Here is a 17,785-nt window from a genome sequence, read left to right as displayed (position 1 = left end):
AGAAAATTCAAGCTCCAATGCACTCTCCGTCTCTCTATCAAAATTCCAACCACAGCTGTCTCTCCCTCTCCACTGTCTGCAAAGACTAGCCAGAGCTGGGAGACCCCCCCCCCGCATCGTCTTAGCTCTCTTGTAACAAATTTGGAGCTCCACACTTGAAAGGAAGACCTGCCTATCAAGCTAAATTGGGCTTAGATTGGGGTTTCCAGGGCAACAGCAGGAGTTCAGACAGACGTCAGACAGTCCCTGCCTAAGCTGCCAAGGGAATTGATTGCAGGTGCCAGACTGTCTGGCTTGACGAACAGCAACAAACAGCAACAAATGAGGCTTGCAACGACCACCTGTTCCTTTAGAATGGGGCCTCGCGATCAGCAGATTGGGCTGTCCGTGGCTTTTTTTGTTCGTATTGCTGTCCGTGCCCGTCTCTAGTCAGAACACAGTAATGGCATATAACACAGCAATGGCATGGATGCTGGCATACATGACAAAATGAAACCTCTCCATGGCAAGGAAGCAAAACTCAACCAGCTATTCAGCATCCATTCTCAGCGCTCAACGGGACAAGCTGGTTGGATATTAGGCTCACAGGTGATCCTAGCTGTTGCATCAGGTATGTTTGGCTATCAAATGTGTTCACTGTGAAATCTGCAGCATCTCTCTTTTATATCAGATTTCAAAATGAAAGAACACTCAGCCCAGACCTAGGAAATCTTATTCTCACAAGTAAGTATCTTACTGGAATTTAAGGGACTTTTTTCCTACAAAGAAAAGAATGTCTATGGAGAAGATTGATCTCAATACTGTTTTGATTTCATCACACCTAAGCAAGATATTGCTTTATATTATTAGGTGGGATCAGCACATGTTGCTGGTATTTACTTTTCTGGAGTCAATGGATAATTAACATCCTTTCTTATCAACACCCCTCGATGTTGTGTTTAATGTTTACAGCAAGAGGGGGGCTGTTATTTTCCCCCCTTTTCCAGGGATCCCTGTTGCATATTAATAGGTTTTCTTTTCCCCCAGAGCAGTTCCATTCCAAGAGAAAAATGCTGACAGTGGTAATATCATAGCAGAGTAAATGTCACCAGCTTAACGGGACGGGGAGAATATATATTTGCCACCTGTAGAAATTGTACTTTATTGCAGTTCACCCGTAAATTTATGAATGTTGCTGTAATATTCCAGAGACGCCTGTCAGGTAACATCAGAGATATATCAATGTTAGGAGTTGAACTCCTACAGTATTGGCACCGGGTCCATTTACTGTACCTCTTTCTCCTGTGTCAGAGGAAGCGTACTCTTGCAATAATGCGCTGTCAAACTGCACAGGTAAAACCCAGCCTCGGAATATTATTTATTGGCCTGTGGATGCAGATTACATGGACACTTTATTACCTGCTAATTTACCACCTGCTGGCTGAAGGATGGCAAAAGTCTAGTATTTGTTTTATTGGAATTCATTATGCTGTTAACCTTTCACTCCGCTGGGCCACATGGAAGGGTTGCTCTGGTTAAATCACTCCCATAATAATGCTCTCCAAATGAAAACAGTGATTTATACTTCCTTGTGGAAATTGCAATACCAAGTAAATTATTTCGTAATGCTCCATATGATGCACATTGTTGCATAAGCAAATTGGTGGAAAGTAAGAACCAGGAAAACAGGGAAATGCCATTTTTTAAAAGTAAACTCTACAATTTACCTTCCTCTTTTTTGTGCATATTTTATTGTCCAAAATTTTTGGGTCATTATTATATATCATGTTGAGCTCTTGTATATGTCCATCCATTCGTCCATCCGCCCATTCATTCATGTGGAATAAACATGAGATTACCTTTTCTGCTTTGCTGTGACATTCCTAGTGTGAATGCACTTTAAAGATAAATAGCCTGTGCTTGCATTGATTGTGACACTATTAGGGCCAAGCTACAAGTGACGAATGACACTTGAATGAGAAATGAACAGACTCACGTGTATTCCTCCTTGTTCACTTGTGCTCCACTTGCGCTCCACTGATCAAGTGGAGACCAAGTGAGTGGCAAGTGAACAGGGAGGAATACATGTGAGTCTGTTCACTTGCCAGGCAAGTGTCATTCATCACTTGTAGCTTGGCTCTGAGTCTGTTCACTTGCCGTTCAAGTGTCATTCGTCACTTGTAGCTTGGCTCTTAGTCAGTTTTTGACACCTTCATGTCACAGTGACCTCCAATCCACTCTGCTTCTGAAATTGATCTGAAAAGATAGCTCACTGATCTGGAACATATTCAGAACCTGTTGATCGGCTTGGATCAACTGGTATTTTCCACTGGTGGCAGGGAAGTAAAGCAAGAATTCCTTGACTCTTCCTCCTGCTGCAGGCCAGGATGCTTCCCCAAATGCTGCTTCTGGAATGACAGGAGGACCCCAGGAACAGCCTGAGTGGGCAGTCAGAAGTCTGTTGATTACCCCTCTTCCATTTGCAGAAATTCTCCAATGGATCTGAGCCGCTATCTTGGGTTATTTTTGCCTATAGGAGGAGCTAAACTTGGCAAGTCAAAAATCTGAGCTACGGTGGAAATCCTGCAGGTTCTGATCCTTGGAGGCTCTCTTCTCTCCCCCCCCCTTCTTTTGACTGTTGCCTAAAAGGAGTGGAAGCCAGGGGCCCAGGGACTCAAGACTCATTCATCCCAGCATGGCAAAGTCCTTCAGGTGAGAACCAGGGCGAGGCACGGCACAAAACACTGTCCATAGCCATTGTTCCTTTGCCTGTTTTTGCAATTATTATTTCCCCTTATCTTTAGGCTCTTTAAAGTACCTCTTGATAGAAACAGGTAAAATAAATCAATAGTACTTTATGTTCCAGTAATAATAAGTCACTATCTGAAGCCCTGTGGTGCAGAGTGGTAAGCTGCAGTACTGCAGCCCAAGCTCTGCTCATGACCTGAGTTCGATCCCGGCAGAAACTGAGTTCAGGTAGCCGGCTCAAGGTGGACTCAGCCTTCCATCCTTCCAAGGTCGGTAAAATGAGGACCCAGTTTCCTGGGGATAAAGTGTAGATGACTGGGAAAGGCAATGGCAAACCACCCTGTAACAAAAGTCTGCCAAGAAAATGTCGTGATGCGACGTCCCCCCCATGGGTCAGTAATGACTCGGTGCTTGCACAGGGGACTACCTTTACCTTATCTGAAGTTTAAACTGTAGAGTACTTAAGTTTATAGTTGTTAAATGATTAATACATGAACCAGTGTTAAATCATTGGGTTAAATCATTGATATCCTGTGTGAATTTAAACAGGAATAGTTGGTTATGTAAATTAATTCATCTGAAAGTAACCATTTCAGTTACACAATAGAGTGTTACCGATCACCCAATTGCCTATAAAACTGAAAACCTTGTTTTCAAATTTTGGAATTAAAAAGGGGGAGAAGTGGGGAAAACAATATTACAATTTATGAGATTGAGAACTTCACTAGGAAAAATGCCAAAGCAAAAAACCCTCATGAAATACATGAGATTGAAGGCATTGGAGATTCTTCTGTTACTTTAAGCGAAATTAGAGAATTAATAGTCCATTAATGTAGAAACTTTGAAGATAGAATTATTATAACTATTGGGAAAAAGACTGAATCCCTTGACAAAACACTGATTATAAATGGGAAAAAGACAGAAGAGATGTTAAAGAATGTACAGAGTTTAAACTGAGAGGGTCAGGCTTGAGTGAATGTACTGTCTTTGACTTAAATTTGATGAAAGGAGACAATCCTATCCTGGCTAAATTATATGACGGGATAATCCTTGAATTATTATTATTGTTTATTTATAGATCACCTTTCTTACTGAGATCCGAGGCAGATTACATACTGCAAGTGAACACAATATAAGCCATAGCTCGTACATTCACAGAGTAAAAATATGATGTGATCAACAATTGGATATTCAGTGTAAACAGTTACAGTACAGTATGATAGCTGCAAATTTGAAAACTAACATAAAACTGAACACATAGATGGAAACTTCCTGAACTAAAATGTAAGTAATTCGCCTGACATCTTTAGGAATGTCAAACTATGCAGTAAGGGCATTATCTCCATCAGCAGACCGTACCCAATAGCCTAGTCTATGGTCCCTGCTCCTTACCAATGTGTTTCTTTGAACTATTCCTTATGACACAGCCCTATAATCTGAGTAGAAAGCCCTCCTGAATAATTCAGTCTTGCATCATTTACAGAAAACCAAAAGAGTGGGAGCTTTCCTGACCTGCTCAGACAGTTGTTGTTGATTTAGCCCAAATGCAGAGTTGGAGCTGCAGAACGCCCTGTCAAGAGGAGTGGAGCTACCATGGTGGAACATAGGGACAGAGGTGGTTGCACAAGTATGAGCGGCTGAAGCCACGAAGGGCTTTGAATGTAATAGTCATGACCGTAAATTGAGCTCAGTAACTGGTGGGTAGCCAATCTGACAATGGTTCTTTTCAGGGAAAGATTACAAGACAGTCTAAGGAAATCACCATTTCAAAAGTATTTTATCATATCAATTGCCATTCAATTAATTGTAGTTTCTATTTAAATACATATATTATTTTATACAGTCCACTTCTCATTGACCCATAAAGTGCTGGTGCAAGGCAAAGATGTAAACAGTGTCCACAACCAATACTATTCAGCACAACTCTACAATATACAGTTTGTTGGGCATATGTTTGTGGATTCAAGATAGGTCAAGTAGCATGCAGATGAAAACAACCATCTGACGGGATGACTGGTTGGGGTCCCCTTTCCAGAGTCTTTTTCAAAGATGAAAGATAGTCCGGCGTGATTTTCAATATTTATAGACTTCCATTCAGTTCACCAATAACATAACACCGGGTGCTGCTCCAAGAGAAGGCTGTATAAAATAATATATGTATTTAATAATGTATGTATATATGTATTTTAATAGAAACTACAATTAATTGAATGGCAATTGATATGATAAAATACTTTTGAAGTGGTGATTTCATTAGATGGTCTTGTAGTCTTTCCTTGTTAATTCTACTCAAGACCCTCCTTGTTTGTTATATAATGGCTCTTTTCAGAGCAGATGGAACAATGATGTAAGCTATGTTATTTTCTATCAGGCCTGGACAGATATTCTCTCATATGACCTTTTCTTTTCAAATTTTCTGCAATATAAAGAAAATCTGTTTAAAATGATTAATTGGTGGTATGTCACACCTAAAAGATTAACTAAAATATATAAGACTTTTAAAGCAGTTGCCTGTATTGTATGCAACCTGTGAAAATGTCTTACATATTGTCAGTCCTAGGGTGGCAGTCCCTGGCAGTTAGATCCCCAAGCCCCTCACAGCAAGCACACAGGTGCATTGGTTGAAGAAACTTTATTCAGAGATCTATTCAGTTCAGGTGTACACTCGTAGGTAGAAGTTGGCAGAAGTGATTATTCAAACAACAGGACTACTGATCAGTAGTCCTATTGTTTGAATAATCACTTCTGCCAACTTCTACCTACAAGTGTACACCTGAACTGAATAGATCTCTGAATAAAGTTTCTTCAACCAACATTCTCCCACCCTTTGCATTCAGGTGCGAAAACCCAAAAAGTTACATGGGAACAAATTAGTTTAGTCTAGACAAAGCACAAAGTGGAATCATTCCCTCCTGTGGAAAAGAAACATTTCAGTACACAGCAGCTGCTCCGCCCCAAGGACACTCAGAAGTGCAAGCGCATATTTCTTAGAGATAACAAAGGGGCCACTTGTTCCTTTGGAAATCAGTATTAGCAGTCTAGACACCTTCAGGTGATATATATAAAATGCATACAACACAGTATTTAACTTTGGCATCATATCAGTATAAGAATAAGATGGAGTGTAAGATGCAAAACACAATGATGGCACTGATGTAAGCACTGATGCGTATATCACTCTCAGTATAAGCTGTATAACACAACAATGGCATGGATGCTTTCAGTGTAAGATGCAGAACACAACAATGGCATAGATGCTTGCATGTATGACACATATACTGTGGGAATGTGCTCATGCACAAATTGGTCAAGAATCATTGATCTTTTGAAGCAAAGTTTAGGCATTGATATACCAGCCTCCCCAGATGTATGGCTACTCAATGGCTGATTCCGCACACATTGGATAATGCACTTTCAATGCACTTTAGCAATAGTTTTGAAGTGGATTTTTTGTTTCACACATGAAAAATTCTGTTCCAAATGATCTCTAAAGAGGATTGGAAGTGCATTATCCAACGTGCGTGGAATCAACAAATAATTCCAATCTGAAGGATGTTTCAAGGTATTTTATTATACGCTGCTTCAGTAGCCAGAATTAATTTTGTCCACTGCTGGAAATATGAGTTGTGTTCTATTATCTAGAACTGGATAGTAAAAGTAAAAGAAACAAGTTTGATGTTAAAGCTTAGTAATTTACAATGAGGTCGAAATAGAATGGTCATCTTTTATTAACCATTTATAATTCAAAACGTAGCAAAATATTTGTAATGTATTTTTTTCATCTTCCTCTGTTTTACATTGATCAGTTTGACTTGTACCAATTAACATGTAGGTTTAAATAAATAAATAATAACAATGAAAAAATCTGCATTGTACTTCATTTCTTAATTCCAGTTTTACTAGAAGAATTTCAGAACTGGAGATTCTGCTGCATTTATAGCTTTCAGTTCATTAGCATCTCTGTTATTGATGATCACCTATGCATTGATAACACACTACAAAAAATTGATCTGAGACTCATATATGATGATTGCATCAAGATTCTTTTTGTACAGTGGATACTAACACGCACATCAATGTCTACACATCGGCAAACCAGACAAAGAGTCCTGATGCAATCAGACATACAATCACATTTAGATTATTATTGTAATGTCTGTTCAGAAGGTGGGAAAAGATACAATTGGACAGCAAGAATTGCAAGCACAGATATAGTGGTCTGTGAAAAACTTAGAAGCCATTATAACAATGGATGGTCACCCCCCATCCCCCAAATTAAAGCATAACAGACAAAAATAGGTTAAACAGTCTGTGTGGATCCCAGTTAAAATATTTGTAGATGAAAGGATGAGATGGCAACTGAAGTGCTGCTTCCCCTTCAAGAGCTTTGGGGTGGCAGATCTGCCACAGGAGGGGGAAATGGCAAAAACCGCCCTTCCTCCGGATATGTTAATTTTAAGTTTATTTTTATGCAGGGCTTTTTTTCAGCTGGAACGTGGTGGAACGGAGTTCCGGAACCTCTTGAAAATGGTCACATGGTTGGTGGCCCCGCCCCCTGATCTCCAGACAGAGGAGAGTTTAGATTGCCCTCCGTGCCACTGAGCGGTGCGGAGGGCAATCTAAACTCCCCTCTGTCTGGAAATCAGGGGGCGGGGCCACCAGCCATGTGACCATTTTCTCTGAGGGCAACCCACTGAGTTCCACCACCTCTTTTCCCAGAAAAAAAACCGTTTTTACATATTATTTGTTTATGTCATTTATAGTCTGCCTTTCTCACTGAGACTCAAGGCAGATTACATGGTGTGAGATTAGTACAGTCAATATCAAGGATATTTCCATAAACAATGCCATAGGGTAAGTAAGTACAAGATTACAAAGATATAGCATTAGCAAAGATCCAATACAGAGTTGAAGAAACTCTGAAAGAGAGCACAAGCAGTTCTAGAACTGTCATTAGACAACATAGAACTACTCAGTAGGACCATACTTAAAGCAACATAGGAGCACATACTTAAAGCAATGGATAGGACATAACACAACATAGTGGTGAAGTCTATGGTTCCTACTCCTAACTCATTAGTGAAATATTTCTTTGAGACCACCTCCCTTCAATGCAGCCCCTCCTATCTGAGTAAAAATCCCCTTTGAATAATTCAGTTTTGCATTGTTTGTGGAAAGCCAGAGATGAAACTTCACACCTGATTACCCTCTCAAGCCCTTTAGTATTAGCTTGCCAGACCACAGCCGACATCAGCCAGCAGCAAAAGAGTGGCTGGGCCAGGTGTGCAGGAAGTGCTGGACACGCAAGAATTTTCAAGAACTCTATGGTAAATTCAAGAGTATCCATGGCATCTCTTCTGGGTTTTACCAGAAGTGACCATAGCATACTGGCTTCCTACCCCCCTTTCCTCCCATCACCTTTTCAGGTGCCAGCAGGCAAAGAACAGGTTTGCCAGGAGGTCTCCCACTCTAGCAAGAGACCTGGCAAGCCTACTTTAGAGTGGGTTCCTCCAGAACAGGAATAGGTTGCCATTGGTTCAGTCTCACAAGACTGATGGCCTTGGCAACACCGATTGTCTTCTTGAATTCAGAGATGCTCTTGCACACTCTGGTTGGATTGGGGCCACATCCTGCTCACCAGTCATGACCAGGGAAGCAATTTTTAGTATGTCATTCAGATGCATCCAAACAATTTTGCACGTGTCCATTTGCACAGCTGCAGTGGTTTCTTGCACATGTTGGAAACCGTCATGTTGGTGGTCAACCTCTCTCCTCGCTGTTTTTTTAAAAGAGGAATTTGCCATTATTATAGCATTATATTGCCAGCTTCATGTTGTGAAATGCCTTGAGTTTTGGGAGTGGGGGGTGGCGCATGGAGAGGGTGAATTTGAGGGGAAGGACCTTAGTAGGGTATAATTCTACAGAATCTATGCTACAAAGCAGCCATTTCATAGAATCATAGAATCTAGAGTTGGAAGAACTCTTACAGACCATCTAGTCCAACCTCCTGCCCAATGCAGGAACAGCCTAAAGCATTCCCAACAAGTATTCATCCAGCACTCCTTGAAGATTGCCAATGAGTGAGAACCCACCACATTCCTAGGCAGCTGATTCCGCTGCTGAATTACACTTATAACATGAAGACATTTTTCCTAATGTCCAGCTGGTACTTTCCCTCCTGTAATTTAAACCCATTGCTTTGAGTCCAATCCTCTGTTGCCAATAAGAAGTGTGATACCATTGACAACTACCTTTGGGTGTGGCCATCCAGCCAGTTTCCTATCCTAAAACCCAGTCCACAATAGAGTTGGGCATGAACAGAAAAAAAAAATGAACATGATGTTCGTTGTTCGTTGCCATCCATGAACAGGGACTCACGAACAACCATGAACATGGCCCTGTTCACGAACATGTTTGTGGTTGGATGTTCGTGGGAGCCAGCAAGCTCTCTTCCAGCTATCATCCAAGTTTGGTCAAGATCCCTACTGCACCACTCCCAGAAACCTGACCTGAGCAGGCACCAGGAAAGGTACCAATAATAAATAATAGCTTGGCCCCAGAGCCTGGCAGCAGCACTAGAACTTGAAGGGGTAGATCCCTATCCCACCACACAAAGAAACTTCAAGCTCCAATGCACTCTATCAAAATGCCAACAGCAACTGTCTCTCCCTCTCCACTGTCTGCAAAGCCAGAGCTGGGAACCCCCCTTCCCCCTGTTCTTTGCTCCCTTGTTGTAACAAATTTGGAGCTCCACGTTTGGAAGGAAGACCTGCCTATCAAGCTAAATTGGGCTTAGATTGGGGTTTCCAGGGCAACAGCAGGAGTTCAGACAGAGTTCAGACAATCCCTGCCTGAGTTGCCATGGGAATTGATTGCAGATGCGAGGACTTCCGGTTTGGGATCATGGTGGTCTGACGCAGCTCAGGGAGCTCAGCTGTCCAAGCTGCTGTTTGTCTGGGCTGGTGGAGAGCAAGATCGCCCGCAGCCCCCTGCTCTCAGGCGGAGACCAGGCTAGAATGCTTGAGACCACGAGAGCATGTAGATCTTGGCTGAGGGGGGGTTTTGCACAACGAACTCCCTCCCAGCCTTGAGGTCCTGCTCTAAGAAGGGTGGCAGAAATCTCTGCAGCGGCTTTGGAGTCATCGATTTGGCATAAGATCACCGTACCCAAGCTTCGGTAACTGATTTGGACTAATTTGAACTATCAAAACAGTGATTACAACCCATAAAAAGACTCGGCAAGGTAAAGATTGATATCTCTCTTATGAAATCAAAAACTGAACAGAAGAGTTAAATTTAAGCGGAGAACAAAAGTGGAAAGTTTTTAAAGACTAATTAAGTGTATTCCAGCAAAAGAAGTGTTAGAAAAGAAGCTTTTATAAAAGAATTAGATCGGGAAAAAGATTATTGTTTACATACCTGCTGTCTAAAGAGATAGTGAACTGTGGGAAATGAGAAACATTGCGAGAGAATAGCTCTGTCGAGAAGGGGAAGCAGGAAGTGCATCAAAAACAATAGAGTTGTGGGCCTGAAAGATGAGATGGAAAAGGACGTGAGCCATCTTGGAAGAGGGTAAGGGCACGGCCTCATTGCAAGCGGAAGTGTGCCATCTTTGAAAAGGGTAAGGGCAAAACTATGGACTAAAAACCATAGAGAAAAGACGCCCGCCATTTTGAACAGCTAAAGTGTTAAATTGCGAAGAAATCTCGGAAAGTAAGAATTTAAATCCTAGAAATAAAATACCTAAGCCATGTAGCTGCGGAAGAGAGCAGACTTGTGGGAGCGAAGTAAAGCCCCACAATGTCAAAAAAGGACTGGCAGTCGGCGCTTGACAGCCTTGATAAAAAAGTGGTGGAAGGTAATAAGGAAATTAAGGACATTATACAAGAGATGGTGAAGGATCTTAAAGATACAATCAAATCCGAAGTGGCGGAGCTAACTAAAAGTATTGATGAGGTCAATAAGGAGCTACAGACGAAACAGCAGAAAGTTAATGAAGTAGAAGATAAGACAGACAAACTAGCCACCTCATTTAAGACAGAAACCACAGGCTTAAAGGAAAGAGTGGCGGTGATGGAATGTAAATACATGGAGAGACAACTTAGATTTCGAGGCATCCCGGAGGAGGAGGGGAAGTCAGCCCAAGAACAGATATTGGAAATACTTGCAGGATTCTTGAATAGAATGGTGGAGGAGATTGCATCTTACCTGGATGTGGCGTACAGAATAAATTCAAGGTATGCAGCCCAAAAGAATCTACCAAGAGATATGATTGTGCAGTTCATCACAAGAAGAATGAAAGAAGACATAGTTAGCAGGCAATTCCAAAACCCACTGGTAATGGAAGGAAAAAAGGTGAGTATAATGAAAGAGCTACCCAGAAGAATTTTGCTGGAGAGAAAGAAATACAGAGATTTGGTGCAAATTTTGAAGGAGTTAAACATAAGATACAGATGGGAGATTCCAGAGGGCTTGAGTTTTGAATTTCAAACAGTCAGGGAAACTATTAGATCGCAACATGAGATGGAGATGTTTTTATTGGACTATGAAAAAGACTGACCTAAAAGACCTAGAATTTGATCATGGAGTGCAAAGTGATATCTTGGAACATAAATGGACTAAATTCACCCTCTAAATGTAAAACTATTTTTCATTGGTTATGTAAGCAGCATTGCAACATAATTTGTTTACAAGAGACCCATGTTAAGAAACAAGATGTAAAATATTTAAAAAACATTAAATTAGGAAAAGAATTTGTTGCTGCATCAAAACAGAAAAAAGGGGAGTTGTTTTGCATATCAAGGAGGAGTTGCAACCTAAAATGATATTTAGTGACTCAGAAGCTGGATATGTTGCGGTGGAAATTATTTGGAATTCCCAAAAAATATTAATGGTAGGAATTTATGCACCAAATGGAGCCAAAGATAATTTTTTCAAAGAGCTACAGAAACAATTAGACCTACTCACGAATAATCCTGGCAGGTGATTTTAATGGAATTGTGAACATACAGGATGATAAAAAAACGAAGGGTATCCAAAAAAAAAGAGGACTATTGCCGAAATCCTTTTTTGAAATACAAAACCAGGAGAATTTGGAAGATGTTTGGAGAAGAAGTAATCCCAAAGCAAAGCAATATACCTATTATTCGGCGAGACATTCATCGTTGTCAAGAATTGATATGATCTGGGCCTCTAAGGACTTGGCAATATGGTCTAAGGACATGGAAATAATGCCTAAAATAGGATCAGATCATAATCCAGTTATATGGAGATTTGGAAAGCATATCAAAAAACAAAGATGGAGAATAAATGAAGACCTGCTGCAACAAGAGGGTAATATAGAGTTGCTACAGAAAGAGACCAGATTCTTTATACAGTATAATTTGAACAAAACTGTTCCAACATACAAAGTGTGGGATAATATAAAGCTGTTATTAGAGGAGTGTTAATGGATCTAAATGCAAGAGACAAGAAGAAAAAAGAAGAAAAGAGGAAAGAAATTCAGGAAAAAATAAAAGCTAAGGAGATACAATTGAACAAAAGACCAGGGATAAAGAAATTGCATCAAGAGATAAAGATCTTGCAAGAGCAATTAAAAGCAATGGAGAACAAAGAACTGGAATGGGAATTGAAGAAACTAAATCAAAAAATATTTGAAGGCGCTAACAAACCCGGGAAGTATTTAGCATGGCAACTGAAAAAGAAAAGAGAAAAAAGTGTGATAACTAAAATTCAAGAAGAAGAAAAAATGTTAATGGACCAACCAGCCATAAGCAGAGCATTTTATAAATTCTATGCTAAATTGTATCAAAGTAAAGAGATAAATTCGGACATCATTGACCAATACTTGAGTAAAATCAATTTACCCAAGTTATCAGAGAAATGGAAAGAAAGATTGAATGCTGAAGTAACAGAGACGGAAATAAAAGAGGCAATACAGTCGACTAAATTAGGAAGGGCACCAGGTCCGGATGGAATAACGGCAAAATTTTATAAAACAATGGCAAAGGAAGTGGTGCCTTTCCTGAAAGTAGTGATGAATGAGATCCTAAAAGGGCAAAAGATTCCTGAAATTTGGAATGAGGCTAATATATCATTGATTCCAAAAGAAGATCAGGATCTATGTAGTGTTAAAAATTATCGACCTATTTTGTTGCTAAATAATGATTATAAGATATTTGCGAAAGTATTGGTGGAGAGGCTGAAAGAATGGCTGGTTTAATTCACTGCAGAAGAGCAAGCAGGATTTTTGCCAAATAGACAGATTAAAGATAATTTAAGAACTGTAATAAATGCCTTCTGACTGGAAGCTTTCAATTATAATCCCAATTTATAAGAAAGGTAATAACTCTCATAACTATCGTCCTATAAGTCTACTTTCTATTCCGGGGAAAATCTTTGCGGCACAACTTCTTGATAGGTTAACGGATTGGATGGATCAAGAAGCAGTACTCTACCCCAAACAAACAGGCTTCCGTACAGGGGCCTTGACTATGGATCATTGTTTGTTTTTACACCATCTAGCAAGCAAATATTTGGCACCTCCCGGCGGTAAACTCTATGCGGCCTTCATGGATTTGAAGACCGCATTTGATTCTATTAATCATTGTAGATTGTGGCGTAAGTTGTCAGAATCTACAATAGATAAAAGACTTTTATATTTAATTATGAACTTATATACTGACACTTCCGCCCAAATTAGGTACAACTGGCAGGGTCAATTAACTCCAAGTTTTCAAACCGATAAAGGTGTGAAACAAGGTTGTTTGCTGGCTCCATCCTTATTTAATCTATTCATTAATGACATGATTCCATTTGTGAAATCACATACCAGACACCCCCCTTATCTAGCAAATACTCCAATTTCGATTCTTTTATACGCAGGCGATGCTCTCCTTATCTCCAAAACAGAATTAGGTTTAAAATCACTAATTAACGCATTTATTACATATTGTAATAATGAGGAACTTAAAGTTAATTATGCTAAATCAAAAGTCCTGAGATTTTCCAGGTCCTTCCATAACGGCTCCAAATCGATAAGAGTACTGGGAGGGGCTTTGGAGAGAGTCCCCTCCTTTAGTTATCTTGGTATCACTTTTAATTACAATACTGGGAGGGGCTTCGGAGAGAGTCCCCTCCTTTAGTTATCTTGGTATCACTTTTAATTACAATCTATCATGGAAACAACATATTCAGGCTGCTCTGAAGGCCGCAAACATTTCATCAATGGCAATTAAAAAATTCTTTTACTCCAAAGGAGCAAAACATATACCAGCAGCCATTAGGATTTGTAATGCTAAGGTTATCCCACAGATACTTTAAGGGTGTGGAGTGTGGATTGAAGGTGTATCCGAAAACCTTGACACCCCTCTACACACATTTTTGAGGGAGATAGCGGCAGTCCCGAGATGCGTAGCAGGTACTGCACTTAGGGTGGAATTCGCCCAACCCTCAATTGAGAAGAGAGCATGGATTACAGCCTTTAAGTTGTTCTTGAACAAGGAAATTTACAAGGACAATTCAGGGAAAGTAAGTTTTGCACATTTGATCTCGCAGGATACCTATAAGAGTAGCCGAACTAATTTAATTAACCAGAAACTAAAAATTCAGGATATTGATATAACATCTTTACCGACAAATGAGGCCCTAAGAGTTATAAAATTAAAACGAAAGGATCTCGATTACAGCAGTACTCTCCAGAGAGCCAGATGTACATGTTCGGGCTTATCCCTGGGACTTTCATCCCCCAGAGGCTATTCCATCTTATTGCTATTCTTTAAAGATTCCAGCTCAATGCAGAGCCTTCACATTGGCTAGACTTAACTCCTTCCCCTCTAAAGTGCTTTCTGGTCGTTTCTCTGGACTCCCTTATTCTGAACGAGTTTGTGACTGTGGACAAGGAAAGTTAGAGACCTTGGATCATATAATAGTTTTTTGCCCTAAGTGGAGTAAGGAAAGAGAGAGATTTATTATTCCTATTATGTTAAAAGAAAAGCTTCCCTTCCTTCCTTGGGCAATCTCAGTGTTATTGTCTGATAACTTTCCTGACAATCAAACCTCTGCTATAGTGGCTTCCTTTTTAGCCATGGTGATAAAGAAACAAGATTTTCATGAGTTTAGACAGTTTAAAGTGATAATGACAAGTTATGTCTATGTGAATTGGGTATGTTCAAGTGTACAGTTCATATTTTGTTGGTGTTTGTATGGCTTATGGCTTTGGCTGGAAAAGCAATAAACATATTATTATTATTATTATTATTATTATTATTATTATTATAAATGCTATAGAATATTATGACAGACACTGTGAGAAAGAAGTTGGTTTCTTTTTTGTTGACGCAGAGAAGGCCTTTGACAATTTAAACTGGAATTTTATGTTCGCCACAATGGAAAAGCTACAAATGGGAAAAGAGTTCATCCAAGCGGTGAGAGCCATATACAAAGACCAATGTGCAGCAATTGTAGTAAATGATGAATTAACTAAAAAATTAGAAATAAGGAAAGGTACAAGACAAGGTTGCCCACTGTCTCCACTGTTGTTTATTATGATTCTGGAAATTCTATTGATGCAGACACGAGAAGATGATGCCATAAAAGGTATAAAAATTAAGGAATTTACATATAAAGTTAGAGCTTTTGCAGATGATGTAATGGTTATTGTAGAAGACCCAATTCAAACTATGCCGAGACTGTTGGACAAGATAAAAGAATTCGGTGATCTAGCCAGATGCTTTGTTAATAAAAGGAAATCAAAGATACTATGTAAGAACATGGTGAAACAAAGACAACAAGAATTAATGGAAATTACCAACTGTGAAGTAACACATAAAGTAAAGTATCTAGGAATAGAACTTACAGCAAAAAATATTGATTTATTTAAGAACAATTATGAAAAGCTATGGCCGCAAATAGACAGAGATTTAATTAAATGGAATAAGTTAAATTTGTCATGGCTGGGAAGAATAGCCGCAATCAAGATGAGTGTGTTACCACGGATTATGTTTTTGTTGCAAACAATACCGATAGTAAGAGACAAAAAACAATTTGAAAAATGCAAAGGAAAATTTCGGACTTTGTATGGGCAGGCAAGAAACCTCGAGTGAAGATGAAAGTTTTATGTGACGCCAAAGACAGAGGAGGACTGCAATTACCAAATATCAGACTATACCATGAAGCAGTATGTTTGGTGTGGTTAAGAGATTGGATGTTGTTGGAAAATTGCAAGCTCTTAACTCTTGAAGGATGTAAGAAACTATTCGTCATAGATGCAGAGGAGTTAGCCGTGTTAGTCTGTGGTAGCAAAATCAAAAAGAGTCCAGTAGCACCTTTACGACTAACCAATTTTATTGTAGCATAAGCTTTTGAGAATCAAGTTCTCTTTGTCAGATGCCTGATACAGAGACTCGTCAAATACAGAGGAGGAGGAGAGGGAAGAGGCAATTAGGGGGAGGAAGGGGGAGGGTGCAATCAAAACATTCCTTTGCTAGTATATGTAAACATCTCCTTTTAGTGTGTGTATCAGTTGGCTTCAAAGGAGTTTGCCCTGTTAGTTTGTAGCAGCCAAACAGCTAGACCATCCAATTCCAATGCAGTATGGGCCTTCGATAACCACAGCTCTCCCTGCCAGATGCATCTGACAAAGAGATCTTTGTGGTTCTCTCTGTGGGCCCTGCAACAGACCCAGATGCCAGGTCTGCCCCTATATCTACCCAGGGAATACAATTACAGGACCCAATGGCATCAACTACACTGTCTCTGGCTCTTACAGCTGCTCATCCTCCAATCTTATATATGCCTTCATGTGCCAACAATGTCCTTCTGCTCTGTACATTGGACAAACCAGCCAACCTCTACGCAAAAGAATAAATGGACACAAATCTGACATTAGAAATGGAAACGTCCAGAAACCAGTGGGAGAACACTTCAATCTACCAGGACATTCCATCAAAGACTTAAAGGTCGCTGTAGTTCAACAGAAACCTTTCAAAAACAAAATCCAACGGGAGGCTGCTGAACTGGAATTCATATGCAAATTTGACTCTGTCAAGCTGGGACTGAATAGGGACTATGAATGGTTATCACATTACCACAGGTAACAGATTTCCTTTACAGAGGTGGGGTCTGGGGGAGCTCAGTGGCACCTGGCGTGGGCTTTCAGGAACCACAGATCTCTTTGTCAGATGCATCTGGCAGGGAGAGCTGTGGTTATCGAAGGCCCATACTGCATTGGAATTGGATGGCCTAGCTGTTTGGCTGCTACAAACTAACAGGGCAAACTCCTTTGAAGCCAACTGATACACACATTAAAAGGAGATGTTTACATATACTAGCAAAGGAATGTTTTGATTGCACCCTCCCCCTTCCTCCCCCTAATTGCCTCTTCTCTCTCCTCCTCCTCTGTATTTGACCAGTCTCTGTATCAGGCATCTGATACTTGATACTTGATCAGGCATCTGATACTTGAGAACTTGATTCTCGAAAGCTTATGCTACAATAAAATTGGTTAGTCTTAAAGGTGCTACTGGACTCTTTTTGAAGAAACTATTCAGTTGGCATGCATATCTATGGCAGGATAAATTAAAAGCAGATTCTATGTTTATGCATCATTACATTAGACGAAGTCTCTTCACAATCTGGAAAAAATATAAAAAGTATTTGGGCGAAGGTATCCCCATGTGGGTGGTACCATTTGAAGTTATTGATCTGAGAACTATATATAACAAAGAACAATGTTTGGAGATACTGAAAATGGAGCAAAATATGATAAAGATTAAAACAGAAGAAGAATTATCTTCTCACTACGGATGGTTCCAATATAGACCGATTAAAGATTTATATGATTCGGACCGCCTAAAGTGGGGGCTTAAATGGAAAAATTCAGAATTGGAAGAAAACGTACTTCAAGAAGCCAAGAAAATGATATCTAAAATCTACAAGATATTGCTAAAGTGGTATACAGAAGACGAAACTGTTAAAGTCCAGATGGTGAAGTGGGCCATTAATTGCAACAGAGATATAACGATGGAATCATGGGAATATTTGTTGAAAAATACATTGA

This window comes from Eublepharis macularius, chromosome 2 (assembly GCF_028583425.1).
Source record: "Eublepharis macularius isolate TG4126 chromosome 2, MPM_Emac_v1.0, whole genome shotgun sequence".
Lineage (NCBI taxonomy): Eukaryota > Metazoa > Chordata > Lepidosauria > Squamata > Eublepharidae > Eublepharis > Eublepharis macularius.
Note: the sequence above shows the minus strand (reverse complement) of the source record.